Here is an 18,269-nt window from a genome sequence, read left to right on the forward strand (position 1 = left end):
AAACATGTAAAGGCAACTTTCCTGAATCCCAACTTTGACATATTGTGAACCATCATATATTGTGCTCTGTATGTAATCTAAAAGAAATTGCTCATAATAGTTTGTCATGATAGGTTGGTCAAATAAATAGAGATAGAGAAAGTTCCAATTTCCATTTATGGTTGACTTGGTAAGGATAAAATAAAATTACTTTTTGAGGAAAAAAATAGAGTGGTCAATTAAAAGAGTGGTCAAAGTGATAGGGTTTTTATGGTAAAGCTGGACTGTAAGATTCCTCATGTACTATTTATAGCAATTATGCAATCTGTGTAAACAGTGCAATGAAAGTGTAACATGATTCCTTATCATGCTTTTGATGACCTTGAACTTCTTAAGTTGCAAACATTTGTCTCTTCAGTGTGCTTTCTCTGAGTACTTACAGTCTCAACTTATTCAACAGAACTTACTTGCAATGTTAATTTGAAAGTTAAAATGTGCTTGGTTAATAGGATGAAATACTGATAAAGATAACCAGCTGAAGATTCTTTATAACCTGACAGATATGCTGTTTTTTTATGACGTAAATGTTGATAAGCAAGTCTTGTTTACTTTAATTAGAATGTAATTAACTCTCATTTATATTATTATAAGCAGTAGTATCAAGTTGATCAAGCTAATATTGACAAGTTGGTAGGCTGTTGGAGGTTAAAAGCTGTAAAAATAAATGTATGCATGTCTATCTGTTTGTCTGTCTGTCTGTCTGTAGACCCGCGTTTTTTGGAGGGTCTATGATCTGTCTGTATGTATGTATGTATGTATGTATGTATGTTAGTTATTATGTGCGGATGTATGTCTGTCAACATTAAAAACTCCTAAATCGCAGCACCTACCATCTTAGTATTTGGTGGACAGGTGCATCGAGGGGTGGAGATGTTTGTTGAAATAAACATGTCAAAGTCAAAAATATGCAAATGAAGGGGAAAAAAGGAAAAATCCTGCAAATTGCTAAAACTTGTAACCACTGGCCAGATTTGGTTGAAACTTGGTATGCAGGCTCTCTATAGTGACTTAAGTTACATTTCTTCAAATTGTGGTGAAATTTTGAAAGTTGTATTTTTTGTGCGATTTTCCCGTTTTTTGTCAAAAAATCTTTTCTGAAAGCACTCATCCCATTGCCTTGAAAACTTGTATGTATGATCCTAGGGTTGACCTTTGTCAGATTTGTTCAAATTGTGGTGAAATTTTCATATTTGTATTTTTGGGGCAATATTTCCATTTTTTGTCAAAAATCATTTTCTCCCAAAGTATTTGTTGGATTGCTGTAAAAACATGATAGTCTTGATCCTAGGGTTGTTTTCTGTCAGACGTGTAAAAGTCATTATGAGATGGAGCATTTCATATTGCTGGGGTATAAGATTAATTTGGACTTGCAATGGAATTTTCTTAGTAATCAACCTGTAAGAATGCAATGTCATGTGTGTACTAGTAGTTAGTATCGCTGCAAAATGGGAGGACAGTGTCATTGACACTATTTTTTTTTCATTTGAAGTTTTTGAACAATTCTGTGATGGGCATTGTGTCTTCAGTTTTAAATGTACTGAGAACAGTTAGCCAAACCTACAATGACTAATGTTGAGAATTATAGTTGTACAACTATACATCTAACATATTGAGAAGATGAATGGAAGTTAAACTGGATTTTTAGCAGATATCAAAAAGAAAAATTAATAGTAAATTAACACTATGACAGACAAGTGATATAGATACGTGAGAAAACAGTTTTAAGCTCCCAATGATTTTCAATGTCGGTGAAACTTTACTATAGACTTGTTCAACGTATGCAGTGCTTTGGTTAAGTGTGAAGATAGCCGGTAAGAAAAGCAGTACCTTTAATAGTTCAAGTTTTGCGTCCTGCAGCCATGCTTGTTTAACTTGAGATTAAAGGGATATAGCTATAGTCGTCGGAACTGCGCTCAAAGGTCGAATGGGACCCATACGACCCATGACACGGCAACAATGTATCCAAGGCACAATGGTGATTGATGTCTGTCATAATCTATCATCGTATAATTTCAATGTTGCAGCTATGATGATGAGATGTATCTTGATATCATGCACGAAATACATTGTTTGTAAACAAGAAACTTGCACAGGCGCAGTTCCGACGACTATCTATATTTAAGATGTGAGAGATACGTGAGGAAAGAGCTTTATTCAACCATGGAAGTGTAGAGGTGATGAGTGAGAGCAGGAAATGTCCTTTCCCTCAGAATATTGTCAGGGACCTGGCCGTTTGCGGCGCTCTGGGCCCAAATTTGAAAACACTGCCGGAGTAGAAGAAATTCACGAAAATGGCAGAATCTTTCCATTTTTTTCCCTTGAATTCCAAAAAATAACATTTTGCAACATTAGCGTTTATTCAATCATATTATTTACCTTTTCTGAACAAACTGCCGCCCAGCAGGTCAACTTTTGAATGAAAACCTCCAGAAGAAGGTAGACCAGGTGCATGGTAATGTTACATTGTATCTTAATCTTGAACACCGGTGCCAATCGTAAACTCTCATTTACAACCCGAGCCTCAGACAGAGCTAGTTTTGCCTTTGTACTAGCAGACTTTTTGTCTGTATCAAGTAGCCTTGTTCAACACCAAAATGGCCACGGCTACAGCTGAAACTAATTAGTCTAAGCAGTTTTATTGCAGTTCACTGCGGCAGCTTCGCTATCTAAGGGACGGACCATTAGATCTTGGGAGGGGGGGGTGGTCAAAAACAGAAAAAAAAAAATTTCAGAGCAGAAAGTTAGGAAAAAAAAATCTTCAAACTAGTTGCAAAATGAAAAAAAAATAAATAAGAAGACAAAGGCGTAAAAAAAAATCTGCAAAAGTCTTTAAAATTTTGAATTTTTTTAGATTTTACCGACAGTAAGCAACTTTCTGTATTTTTAATACATCCTCAAGGCACATTTTTAATTTTAATTTATACATTTAGAGTGACTGTATCCCTTATACTGGAAGTTGTGATTATCTTATCTTTTCAGGACTTTTGTATTCGGATCACTTGAACATTATGAAATTATAGAGCCTGTTTTCTACTTGTTTCCTGCGTACAAACCAAGCAGGTACACTAGGTAAAACATTGAAACTATGGTATGGTTGTCAAGACAGAAAGTTGTATTTGCCTTTTAAGATCAAGGTAAACAGATGTAGGCCACATCAGTTTCATTTTTTCACAGTATTTTATTACAATGATGAATGCAAGAATGGGTGAACAAGTAGAAACACGTCAATAATGATAAAACAACATATCAAGTCATTATGTATTATTTTGCTTTTAAAAAGGCATTTTCAATTCTTTTTCTCAAAAAACAGCCTCAAATAACAACAGCAACACATGTTTTAACATTCAACAATACACTACGTAGAATGCCATCTATCCAACAAATCCTAACACAAAAACACATAAAAGGGTTGAACTTTGAAAGTTTCTCGATAGCAAATACTGAATAAATCTGCATGGTTAATCGTTTTTGTGTAGCAAATTTCAAAGAAATTGGACAAGCCCTTTCAGAGAATACAGATTTTTTGACCATGAATGGCATAAATTGCCCAAAAAGACAAATATTGAAATTTCAACACATCTATACACATCCAATCAATTTGGACATGCTGCTGCAGAGAAATAGATGTTTTGATCAAAAAAGGGCAACAATTGCTCTAAAACACAAATATGCAAATTTCACTATATTATTTAGCTTATTTTAGCTTCTCAGCTTGTCAAAATCAATTGTAAATCATGAGATATGCATGATGTTTGGTGGGGTGAATGTAGGCATTTCACCACGCAGTCAGAAAGGGAAGCCAGGAAACCAAAATAGTCAATTTTCAAAACTATACGAAGCTACTGAGGAGCAAGAAGACCATGTTTCAGAGGAAGATGTGTAATCCGAAAAAATGCTCCCAAAGTGTCACCAAATAACACCATTTTTATCTCTATTTTTCAAAAGCTCCAACAGCAGGAGGGGGGACACCCCCTCCTGACCACCCCCGCAAAAATACTCCCCAAGTGCCACCAAATAACACCATTTTAATCTCTATTTTTCAAAAGCTCATACGGCAGGAGGGGGACACCCCCTCCTGACCTCCCCCCGCAAAAATACTCCCCAAGTGCCACCAAATGACACCATTTTAATCTCTAGTTTTCAAAAGCTCCAACAGCAGCAGGGGGACACCCCTCTCCTGACCTCTTCCCAGTGACCGCTTGCGTGGCCGCTTGTGGTGCTTGGCACCATGTTTGCCCTCTTTATCTTCAGACAGCGACGAACGAAAAAAAAATTATAAATCTGAAAATTTACTCTGAAAAAAAAATTTGCACAGCTAATCTCAATTGGAAAAAAAAAATTTAAGAAATTTACAATAGTAAAAAAAAATTTTCACAATTTCATTGTGACCACCCCCCCTCCCAAGGTCTAATGGTCCATCCCTAATACTGAAAATGGTTGTATTTGCAGACGACTCGAAACTTTCTCATCCATATTCTAATAACATTAACTGTATTGGTCTTTCACTAGTAGAAATCACTTGAGAAATGTAATATACGGTGGCCCAAAACTACCTGTTCTCCGCATTCAAAGTCTGCGTCGCATTCAATTGTTTTTCTCTCACATATGTCTCCGCATTCAAAGTCTGCGTCGCATTCAATTGTTTTTCTCTCACATATGTCTCCGCATTCAAAGTCTGCGTCGCATTCAATTGTTTTTCTCTCACATAAGCTTATGTCTCTGCATTCAAAGTCTGCGTCGCAATCAAATGTTTTTCTCTCACTTATGTCTCCGCATTCAAAGTCTGCTTCGCAATCAAATGTTTTTCTCTCACATATGTCTCCGCATTCAAAGTCTGCGTCGCAATCAAATGTTTTTCTCTCACATGTCTCCGCATTCAAAGTCTGCGTCGCAATCAAATGTTTTTCTCTCACATATGTCTCCGCATTCAAAGTCTGCGTCGCAATCAAATGTTTTTCTCTCACATATGTCTCCGCATTCAAAGTCTGCGTCGCAATCAAATGTTTTTCTCTCACATATGTCTCCGCATTCCAAGTCTGCGTCGCATTCAATTGTTTTTCTCTCACATATGTCTCCGAGGTATGCCTCAGTGTACGTTATTCCGCGAAGCATAATTTCTATCGAACAGCGCTCTCAGACGGTCGCTATTGACAAAGACGAACATTGTATCAAGTTATTTTCAATAGATTATCGATCGAAAATTTGTTTGGACGCCGCTTGTGCCGGGCGCTCGTGTGTTGAGGTCACGTCATAAACATTTCCACAATAACCCATATATTGACTTATACACTTAAATATCAACATTGAAGGTATCCGTTGGTTTCCTGTACTGAAATTAAATCGACGACAATTTTTTAAGTTTTGGTGATACTTTTACGTACGTTTCGGCACATTTTGGCGCACCTCGGCGTAGTTTGGCGCCATTGTGAACGGGGGACTACACGCGAGTGAGCGAGACAACAATGTATCAATTTCGGACAAAAGGATATCGATCGATAACGTTCACTGCACGATTACAGTGGAGACTCTACGCCCGTTCGCCTCTGTTCTGTGTTATTCTTGCAGTTTACTGGGATTTTCATAGTTAAAATTCGCCAAAAATTTGGTATAAATTACAACAACCTGACTGGTATTCGGTCTGTATAATTTAAGAGACGCTAACCGATTAAAATGGGTCAATATTAGACCCTGATTCTTGTTACGTGCAGAGAAAACGAACAAAAGGGTGAACTCAGCAGTTAACGTTTAAACAAAATTTATTACGAAAATAAAACTAATTGCTAAGTCAGGGATAGAGTACAAGCTTTAAAAGTGTACAGACTACTTATCTCAGCTGGGACGGCAAAGCTCCAGTCTCAGAGTTGTAACAGTCAGTTGGATGAATGAGCAGTCCTTGCAAGCTTGAAGCTGCACAAAGTCCACAGTATAAATCCAGCGTTGGCAGTAAAGGTCTTGAAAAGTCTTGAGAATGACTACTGCTGGAGTTTAGTAACACACAAGAGACACGATCCCAAAAGTCTGACTGGAAGCTGTGCACGTCCCTTTTATAAAGGCATATAAGAACAATCTAGAACTTTTATTGACATGCTAATTACTGTTCTAAAATTATCTCTCTTACACAACTAATCAACTTTCCAGAACATTCCAAACATGACTAATTGAATTCAAGGTTGTTAGGTCATCAAGGGCAGTGACCTTGAGAATGTTCTAGACTAATTGAACTCAGGTCATGATGAGTGTGGGGGAAATGACCTACATAACATTCTGCATATGCAAACGCTGTAAGATCGCCATTTTATTGAGGGCAAGAGCAAAAGTTCAGCGATTGGAAAAATAAAATGCAACTAAAACAAGTTTCGTCGAGAAATTCAAAAACTAAAACGACAGCAATTTTGTATATATATCAAGGAAACACCGTGCCACTTTTCACTATAATTGGTTCAGAATTGAGAAATTTGAACGAGCGATAGTTGTACGGTCTGTTCAGTACATTAAACGCAATTGTTTTCTATGGGAAATCGAGCAGAGTAGACACATCGTAAAATGAAAAATACATCTGAAAAAAACCGTTGGTTTAACTTTTTCATTTCGCTGTTATTTTTTATAATATTTGGTATGAACATATCATGAAGGGTAACTAAAACTCTATGGTTTTATTTTTTTAGTTTCCCTCTTTTTTTATGAAATGACGAGTTGAAGATCGTTTGCTGTTGACTGTGTTTTTACTTGATTTTGCATATATGTCTCTTATCGCTTACGTATTTTTGGAATTCCCTAACTTGTGAAATTCTTCCCAAAATATTATAATTGTAAGGGCAGCATATACGGGAAATAGGACCTGTTGCTCTTTCATTAATATTTTTAATAGATGTGCAGCAAGGAAATACGGCGAAATTTTCAACATGACGCGGGAGGTGAAATTGACTCTCCGAACGCGCACTCCACGTATGCGTCCCGAATTTTTGCCACACATACGTGGAGTGCGCGTTCGGAGAGTCAATTTCACCTCCCGCGTCATGTTGAAAATTTCGCCGTATTTCCTTGCTGCACATCTAAATATTAATGAAAGAGCAACAGGTCCTATTTCCCGTATATGCTGCCCTTACAATTATAATATTTTGGGAAGAATTTCACAAGTTAGGGAATTCCAAAAATACGTAAGCGATAAGAGACATATATGCAAAATCAAGTAAAAACACAGTCAACAGCAAAACGATCTTCAACTCGTCATTTCATAAAAAAAGAGGGAAACTAAAAAAAATAAAACCATAGAGTTTTAGTTACCCTTCATGATATGTGTCATACCAAATATTATAAAAAATAACAGCGAAATGAAAAAGTTAAACCAACGGTTTTTTTCAGATGTATTTTTCATTTTACGATGTGTCTACTCTGCTCGATTTCCCATAGAAAACAATTGCGTTTAATGTACTGAACAGACCGTACAACTATCGCTCGTTCAAATTTCTCAATTCTGAACCAATTATAGTGAAAAGTGGCACGGTGTTTCCTTGATATATATATACAAAATTGCTGTCGTTTTAGTTTTTTGAATTTCTCGACGAAACTTGTTTTAGTTGCATTTTATTTTTCCCATCGCTGAACTTTTGCTCTTGCCCTCAATAAAATGGCGATCTTATAGCGTTTGCATATGCAGAATCAGGGTCTAATATTGACCCATTTTAATCGGTTAGCGTCTCTTAAATTATACAGACCAAATACCAGTCAGGTTGTTGTAATTTATACCAAATTTTGGCGAATATTAACTATGAAAATCCCAGTAAACTGCAAGAATAACACAGAACAGAGGCGAACGGGCGTAGAGTCTCCACTGTAATCGTGCAGTGAACGTTATCGATCGATATGCTTTTGTCCGAAATTGACACATTGTTGTCTCGCTCACTCGCGTGTAGTCCCCCGTTCACAATGGCGCCAAACTACGCCGAGGTGCGCCAAAATGTGCCGAAACGTACGTAAAAGTATCACCAAAACTAAAAAATTGTCGTCGATTTAATTTCAGTACAGGAAACCAACGGATACCTTCATGTTGATATTTAAGTGTATAAGTCAATATATGGGTTATTGTGGAAATGTTTATGATTTGACCTCAACACACGAGCGCCCGGCACAAGCGGCGTCCAAACAAATTTTCGATCGATAATCTATTGAAAATAACTTGATACAATGTTCGTCTTTGTCAATAGCGACCGTCTGAGAGCCCTGTTCGATAGAAATTATGCTTCGCGGAATAACGTACACTGAGGCATACCTCGGAGACATATGTGAGAGAAAAACAATTGAATGCGACGCAGACTTGGAATGCGGAGACATATGTGAGAGAAAAACATTTGATTGCGACGCAGACTTTGAATGCGGAGACATATGTGAGAGAAAAACATTTGATTGCGACGCAGACTTTGAATGCGGAGACATGTGAGAGAAAAACATTTGATTGCGACGCAGACTTTGAATGCGGAGACATATGTGAGAGAAAAACATTTGATTGCGACGCAGACTTTGAATGCGGAGACATATGTGAGAGAAAAACATTTGATTGCGACGCAGACTTTGAATGCGGAGACATAAGTGAGAGAAAAACATTTGATTGCGACGCAGACTTTGAATGCAGAGACATAAGCTTATGTGAGAGAAAAACAATTGAATGCGACGCAGACTTTGAATGCGGAGACATATGTGAGAGAAAAACAATTGAATGCGACGCAGACTTTGAATGCGGAGAACAGGTAGTTTTGGGCCACCGTAGTAACACGTTGGTGTGATTCTAATAGGCCCACCTTAAACATAAATAAGACAAACTGTATATTTTTACATCAAAAACGTAGAGCAGTGTATTTACATGGCAATCTGTGTGTGAAAAATCTATCTCTAGTTCAGAGTCACCAAGCGTCATTTGTCGGGGTAATTATTGATGAGCATCTTACATGGAAACCACACATTACTGAAGTAAACGCGATGATAAGAAAGAAAGCCGGAATATTAAGCAATGTGTACTTTTATCTTTGACCTTAAAAATAGTCATTTCTCACATTCGGTATATCGTTACCTCGATCCAGTGCCTCATAGTTATTCAACACGTCTTAAAACTGGTGAAAACTTCTATATTCCTAAGGTTAATCTTACTTTGAGCCAACATAATTTGAAATATGCTGCAACTATGCTATGGAACAAACTTCCAGATTCTATAAAAAAGTTAAATGAAAGAAAGCACTTCAAACGTCATTTAAAAGACTGGCTACTTGCCTGTTGATACTATTTTCCCCAAAAGTTGTGGGGTTTTCTGGTCACGTTGTCTTGTTGTTTTATGATCTGTTGCTTTATGATTTTCCGTAATGTATTTTTGATCTGTCCCTGATATGAAATATAGTTTGCAATTATTGCTATAGGTTTTTCTGTCCATATCCGCAGATGTACACCTTATGTTATCTATATAGTATAAACATTAGGGGCCACAACTCGACTAGTTCAGAAGAACTATATTGTGGTCCCGCTAGGAATACCTGCTAAATTATAGAACATAAATTTAGCAATTGTACCAATTTCTCTATCTTTATTTTTTTTCCATGTGTCTTTTGAGTGAATGTAAGTTTATATTTCTAGCGAAATAAACTGAACTGAACTGAACTGAAATTTAGATCAACACATGTTGTACCACAAAGTATCCTCACTTTGCTCTATATATCATTTATTCAACCCCATGTAACATATGGCTTAGAAGTATGGGGGAATACATTTTCATCGTATCTAAATCCAATTTGTATCACTCAGAAAATGTGTATGCGTAGTATAACATTCTCTGAATTTAGAGAGCCATCTTCACCTTTGTTCTACAATCTACGTATTCTGGATGTTCATAAGCTCTGCAAGTTGCTAGTCTGTACTTTTATGTTTGATTTACTCCATCAAAATGTTCCTCACGACTTATCAGATTATTTTCATATTGTAGACCATTGCTACGATACCCGCCAAAAGGTGGACACGTATTGCCTAGAATGTATACATCTGCAGGTCAATCTTCAATCTCTTACACAGGGGCAAAACTATGGAACACATTCCCGAATTCTATTAAAAATCAAATATCTAGGTATTAGAGTTCACAAAAGCCCTGAAAGACTATCTCTTACGAGAATGTCTTGCTATATATTAATGTGCTTACGTATTTGGTCGTATTTGGTCGAATTCTAGCTGTAATACCCTAACTTTGTGCAATCTTTTTTACTGTCACAGTTACTATCTTCTCTTCACAAAATTACATGTATCATTTATTTGACAGCGGCCCATGATTGATTTTGAAAATGAAATTTACATACGATTTAACGGGACTAGGCTCGACTAGCGCGTTGCTATATTTCTATCTCCTAATTGTCAATGTATTCTGCGGAATTTGAATTGTATTGTGTTACTTTAAGCTTAAATATGACAATAAAATGATGATGATGAAAATTATGTCCTTTTTCGGGCCATATTGTCAAGGAACCGGCCGTGTGCGGGCGCTCTTTGGCCCCAAAATTAAAACTGCCGCTGTGTTACGATTGTAATTTTCAGGTAAAAATCTTACACGATATAGGTATAATTCTGTTAATTCCATGACGAACATTCAACAAGGTAGGTGGGAATACAAACCATTGCAGTCGGTCAAACGTGGAAGCTCTTTCTTTGATTGACTCAAGTATCATTACCGGTGTTTCTTTTGTTAACTCAAGTATCATTGCCAATGTGTTGTCTAACAATGAAGGGAAATTGGAAAACAATCGACAGCTTTACTTGTCATTAAGTAAGGACAAAAGATGTTTACTGACATTGACATTGATACTGGTACTCAAATGGACACTTAAGTCGAAACAATAAGTTGTGACAATGATATGATTTCGTCACTTCAGTCAACACGTGATTAGCTTTAAAATGAAACAATAGCTCATACATATATCCACAAATCTTGACCATGTAACGTTAGTAACTATAATTTTTAGAAGTTGCATTTTATCACAAGAATATCGTAAGTACTAAAATGCGTCGGTTACTATGCCGAGTCAGCAGAATAATTATGTATATCTTTAAAACATTCCCCCAATCAAGTATTTGGGATTTCATTTCTTATCCAATCACTGTACTTGTCATACTTTTCAGCCAATGTACGTATACATCCTGTGATGTATTTTATTACATGTTCAGAATACGCCTTGCAAAATTGTCTATTTAATGTGAATTTTCATGTGTATAGGGAAATTTTCAGATTTTCAGAGACGTTCGGGACTTTCAAAGACTTTTGACTTTTTGAGGCTTTTGGACTTTAGACATAAGACTTTGAAGGGGAGGCTTAGACTTTTGTTAGTCTAGGCGTCCCCTGGCCTCGGCAGACTATTCGTTGGTCTGATCCGGCTACGTATCAATAAAGGTAACTCACTACAACTTGCGGCGTCCCTGTGTAGTAGTATCCCAGTGGTACCTCTCGTCGAGCTTAATTCCCTGACCTGACTGAAGTTGTCGGCCGTAAAAAGAAGCGGGCAACAGCTGGAGCGCATGAATTGCCAAAAAGTGGCTGAAACTTCCGTTTTTTTCTCGCTTGAAATTCAAAGGAAGAAACTTACTATGTAGATTCAGCATATATTCATTCTCATTATTATTGAAATTTTCTGAACGTACAGCCCGCCTGCCGGTCAACTTTTCGGATTAAAAATGTTTACACGTACGTAGACTTGAATTATAAATATTCTTTATTCTTTATTATTATTATTACTAGACTTTAATCCAATGAAAAAACTAAGAGTGCTACATTCTTTTCAGAAGATATTGAACAGCGAAGCAATGTTGTATCAGCTCAATATTTCCATCAAATAAGTCAGGACCAAAAAAGAAACCGTACTTCAGTGAACTTGAAACTTTGATGACCCTGATTGACCCCGTGTCAAACCAAAGTGGAGACAATATTTTTTGCTTTTTTCCCCTTTCTAAACATTTTCTAATACAAATGTAACTTTTTTCAGATTTGTTAACTGCCCTGCTGAGTGCTTAGGTTACCTACGAGGATAATTCCAAAGGAAAGTAGGATCTGAGTTTACATTTTCCGACTTGCAGCCTCGCTTTGAGGTTAAATGTGAAACATTCGTGAGAAAACAACCAGGAAAAAATCAGTGGATTGAAGGAGGCTATGATTTTTTGCAAAGCATCTGTTGACATTTCACCTCAACTAAGTCGTCGTTTGGAGATTGTGCGTCGCAAAATTTGAATATAGTGCTAATGTAATATCTTCGTCAATTTCAGGTGATTTTCAGAGCAGGACGGCTGCTATTTAGCGAATAAAGCCATTGCTCCAAATTCTGAATACTGAATTCATATGGCCTTGCCTCGGCAGAGGGGTAGGGGAGGGGAGGGGTACTCCACCGGATACACAGGAGTCTTTTTTACTGTATTGGTACCGCGCAAGTTGAAACATTTATCGTTTACAACACGATTGGAACTAATTTGGGATAATTGGATTTTCATATTTTTCAAATTTCTCAAAAGTGTTAGGTGCCGTATAGCTGAATGTTGCAATATTGCAAATTACTCATAAAAACAAGTGTGTAACGTAAAAAGAAAAGCAGATGAGATTACATTTGCAGATGAAATTGACATTACTTCACCATCCAATTATCCCTAATTAGTTCCAATCGTGTTTAACATTTGTTTGGGATTTCTGGTCAAAAACTACACTAATCATCTGGGATTTCTGGTCAAAAACTACACTACAAATCTAATGAAAATAAAGTCCAAAATGTTGATGACCCCGGATGACAATGCTTACAACTTCGCTGAACGTTTAAAATATTGCGTTTTGCTTTTGGGTAGGACCTACGTAATTTTGATTAATTTAGTAGTAAACAGTCAATTATCGTTCTAAGTTTTTGATACAAATGAGAGCAAGGGTCATCTACATGTTTTGCATATCGTGTATGTATGCCTATAAGAACCAATCAGCGCATTTGCCCGCTTTTTAAGATCATAGCCTTGAGCTAATAACTCGACACTTCGACATGGTATTGTCAACGTCGGCTCGATCTTTAATCTTGATTTTAATTCAAATCTGAGCAACAAGCTACGATGGCAAGAAACGTGCCGCGGTGAATCAGGTAAAATAGCGCCCTCCGGTGGTCCAAATCCATATGCCTAAGATTTAAGGGAATGTCTTGTAAATCCTTGGATGACTATATATTTCGGGGAAAAATCTTTGGCGATGCTGTCACTCTTCTCATTGGGAATATCAATTTTTCTAACCTGAAAATCGTTGACTTTTGAGCTCGTTCTATGAATTAAGCATGAAGGGCGCTTTAGGTTTCAAAACGCGTGTATCATAACTATATTTCTTTCGGACCATCTTTGTCAATATCTAGTGAATACGAAAAGTGTATTCTCTTAAAAGCGAGTAATTCGGCCTGAGATTTGATTAGGGTAGAGTAACCATTGTTTCCGGTAAAAACACACTATAGAGATTGCATTTAGATATTGTGAAAAACACTCTGGACTCTGCCCTAGCAACCTTGGCCGGAGGAGAATTGGAAAAAGGTAAAAAGGTAGAATCTTTAGTTAAGGTATTTTAGAGAAAATACATTGATCACAATGGATATAGACGTTGAGAAATCACTATGATCTCCAATAGTACGGCTCTTACAGTCTGGATCTAAAAAATGGCCTCGTGCTTGTGGTCCTCCATTAGCACCAAGATTTACGTTTGTGTTTTTGCTGATCTAGTTTTAATCTCTGAGTTCATTGTGTTTGTCAGCCAGAGTTTGACCATGTCGCTAGATTTTGACCGTAGAGGAATCTGACGATCGAATTGTCGCATTGGTAACATCACATCGTGAAGCGCAAGGTTTGTACGTGAATGAAACCCAATAAAAATGGTCAAGGTTTAGTTTACCCGTGACTCATAACTTTGTAACAATGTTTATCATGTTTATTTGTCTCTGAGCAATAGCTGTAAATTTTAATTTTTCTTAGTTTTCTTTATAAAGAAGTACATCTTATCATATATAGAAGAAGAAGTAGATCTTCAATTCATTCAAATGCCAATTAACACGATTGAAACCAAATTGGACAATTGGATGGTGAAGTAATGTCGATTTAATCTACAAATGTAATCTCATCTGCTTTTCTTATTATATTACTCACTTGTTTTTATGAGTAATTTACGATATTGCAACATTCAGCTATAGGGCACCTAACACTTTTGAGAAATTTGAAAAATATGAGAATCCAATTATCCCAAATTAGTTCCAATCGTGTGAATTGTTACAAACTTATAAGTCAAGGGTAAAGTAAATTTTAACCATTTTTCAACGTACATACACTAACACATTTGAAAGTGCCTATTCAAGGTGTTAATTAATTCGGTGTTAGGTATGCAGTGTGTAAGGGTCTTGGCTAAATTTGGAACTAATTGTCCATGCAGATTTATGCAAGGGTTCAATATTCATTTTGAACGCTGCACAAGAAAGTTTACACCAAGACTTTCTGATTTACACGATCACGAACATTTTCTATGCGTTCTGCCTTCTTCCTGTCTACTTTCAATTAGTAGACAGAAGTTACATATCGTAAGAGACAATCTCTTTCAGCGTTTTATCATCGTCGGTTTAGGCCCCGATGCTAAAAAAAACTGAAGATAGAGTTTTGCTGTTCACATGATGATTTTAATACAGATGAGTAATGTGTGGAAGTTGTGCGATAGTCTGGCGTTTCCCAGGCACGTCATGACAGTCTCGTGCTGGGGCTACCAGGCTTTGACCTGGAGAAGGGGTTTGGCATTAGACTAGAGCAGCCTTTCCCCTCCCTGCCGGCGGTAACACCCTCATGGGGTGCGAGATAAGTAGTAAAGTAAACGTGGACAACTGGGATTAAGTAAGAATTTTACACCCATTTTATTCATTTATCTACATGAAGCGAAGGAAAAATTAACCATCCATGTAACAAAGTATAACCCTGACCTATATACGAACTCACTCACGCGCAACAGTGCATTGTCCTGAACTAAGCAGGGAAATTCCCTTCTGAGCATGTTTATACATGTACGGGAAATTCCGTGTGAGTCATCACCATCAAACTAGCCTATATAAAGGGACCCGTGTTGTCAGTCCGACCGGCCGGTCGCGGAGTCTAGCTGATGTTGAACACGAAGTTCCTATCGGGGCGAACTAAATTTCATATCCATTTAATCCATAATGTCTTAGATATCGCTCCAGCGGCGGACTAAATCCTTCTTGTTTTTGTATTTCTAGCGCCTGATGAAATATGTCCTGAATAAGTTCTGACCCCGGAGCCTCCTCGTTCCGAAGGGTTGCGCCTTTTTCTTGTATTTGTGTAAGCAGCTGTTTATATTGAACATAATAATGTTTATGAACATAATAATGTTTATATTTCTCTCGTCTCTTTGCTACACCAGTTTTCCCTTGTATCACATCAATAACAACACCTGGTATAGGAGTTAAGGCTAACAGTACCGGAACTGTCGGAATTGCTGCTATTACAGCAGAACTTACAAGAATTCCCTTAGTAATATTAAGAGCCATATCAATTCGACCCATCAATTTGTAACTTCGTCGATATGCAGCACTTGTTCTTTCTATGTAATCAGCCAATTGTTCAACGCTTTCAACAACTGAGATGTGCATTTTTACTGTATATGTAAGGGGGGATAAAAATAATTGTAGTAATATAGAAATACAATATGGCAGAAGGAGGAGAAGATATACCAATCCAGGATTTCGTTGATGCAAATTTAAATGATGATGATGACGCTACTGCTGAAACATCCTTCATAAACAACGATAATACCCTTGCAGAAGCCGAGCCTTTCCAGGCCGGCTCAAGCGACAGACCCGCAGGTGAGTTGTTGATTGGACAGAGAAGACGAATTACAGATATAATGGCTAACCAATACTTAGATAGTAATAGGATTACTGATGCGCATAAACGAGAATTAATGCATGCGAATACTAGTATTAGGGATGGAGAGCTGTATTATCGAGAAGCCAGGCTGACATCAAATAAAGGCACGAAGTCTTTAATGCCCTCCTCTATAAAAGGTAAGGGAGCTGCAGAATTTAAAAAAGATATATTAGGAATAGATCCAGATTTTGTAACAGAATTGACTGATAATGAAGCAAAAATGTTATTGAAAAGGCCAGCCGATAAACTGAAACCATACGACATTGGACGACTCAGAGATAGAATAACAGATTTACGAGAAAATTTTAGCGATAATGCCGATGAAATACATACTATCGAAAATAAAATCGAAAAATGGAATAATGAAAACCCCGAATATATAGCTATTAATGATGAATTAAGGATTGCGAATATGCATCTTGGCGAGCTTAACAACGAAAAAGTTAAAATAAGGCTAGAGAAAGAGAAGTTGAAAAACAGTTAAAGGAAATTCCTGAGAACACACCCAAGCAAAAGAAAAAGCCGAGAACTACTAGCTGAACTCATAACAAGAGAAGCTAAGTTGACAATCGAATTGAATACGAACATGGTAAGATTAGCGGGGCACGTGAAAGTCTGGCTACGACTAGGTCTCTTCGTGATGTAATTTCCGATCCAGAATTATCACTGAGACTGAAGCTGACAGAGTTATTTAAACGAAATGGTATTACAATCGCTGCAATACTGACTGCCCTTGGAATGACAATATCAACAATTGCCCTGGCTGTGACTAGAGGAGGAGGGGGAGGAGCGGGAGCAGGGGGAGGAGGAGCAGGAACTGGCGGGTCTGGTTCAGGTCCGCCCAAAGTATATACAAAAGCGAAAGAAATTGTAAAGCAATTTGGCGAATGGTTAAAAACCTTGGCCGCAAAAGTGCTGCTGCAATACCAGGTTTAATCGGCTCCCTCGTCAGTTTTCTATTAAAAACAGCAGATCGGTGGTCGGATTTGTTGGAGAACAGCTATGGATATTTTTAACTGGATTAACATTAGTCATTATAAATAAAATTATGTATTAATATGGCATCAACATGTTTGGTGAAAAGAATATTGCAAAGTTTCTTTCTAAAAATAAAGACCTGTTTGGTTTCTCTGTCGAATTGGAATGGTGCAAACTCCGACGAGTAAATCGACATATCCTTCGAGCAAATCCAGGTGTCCGACTCAAAGATGATAATCTATATCATAACATATTAGCTTTCGTGAAGGAATGTCAGAAGACTAACTTCTTTAAGCGACTAGAATTCATAGCTGTATTCCAGGATACTGAGGATGACCAAGAGGCTCATCATCTCCAAGAATATTGGGTTCTTCGATTGATTCGCGACACAGGCAATCGATTTATCTTTCAGTCAGACGGAAATATTTATGTAAAGATGTGATTTTTTCTTCTAAGTCATTATATACACGAAGTGAAATGTAAGATGTGATTTATTTTCTTTTTTTCTTCTACTATATACATTACACGAAAATGGGGTACGATAGAACATTATCACCGACTTTCACCAACCGAATACCGAATGGAACGAAGTCAGAAAGAACTCATCACGTGATTGCTCATAATCCAAGTGAGGCAGATCCAGGCCAGACACTTATCATACGATGTCCAAAGTTAGAAAGCGGAGTACTCTTAGTTCCAGATACTTTCGACCTGGTTTTTGATCTCGAAGTAATGGGAGGTGGAACTACCCGTGTAGTACAAAATGTTGCAAAAAATTGGTGGAGAGTATGAAACTCACATTTGAGGGCCAGGCACTTTCCGATTTGAGTAAATATAACCTCATTGAATGCTATCGTGATCTCTTCAAACATAAAAAGAAGAGACTCTTCAAACATAAAAAGGAGAGATCGAACATGACACTGTACGGAATTCAGAACGAAAATCTAAGAAAATTGAGAAGTGGCTGCGGCCGATGCAGATGCCGCCGTCGTGGGCGATAATTTACTTTTCGACACATATAAAACAAAATATGCTATTCGTCTCACTCATCCCCTCATAACAGGCCATGGAGTTGCATATCCATCAGCGTTAGGGAGTCATATCGAATGGGAAATTACGTTGGCACCCGCCCCCCCAATTACTTGTCAGTAATAAACTGATTACAACCAATTATAAATTAAAACATTCAAATGGAATACGAGACAATTTCTGACCTCGATCTCGCGAGGTCAACTGCTGGTTATTACAACGGTGGAAAAAGTTACCTTTACGAGCATATACATTATTTTAGAAAATCCCATTCAAAGAAT

This window comes from Ptychodera flava, chromosome 9 (genome assembly GCF_041260155.1).
Source record: "Ptychodera flava strain L36383 chromosome 9, AS_Pfla_20210202, whole genome shotgun sequence".
NCBI lineage: Eukaryota > Metazoa > Hemichordata > Enteropneusta > Ptychoderidae > Ptychodera > Ptychodera flava.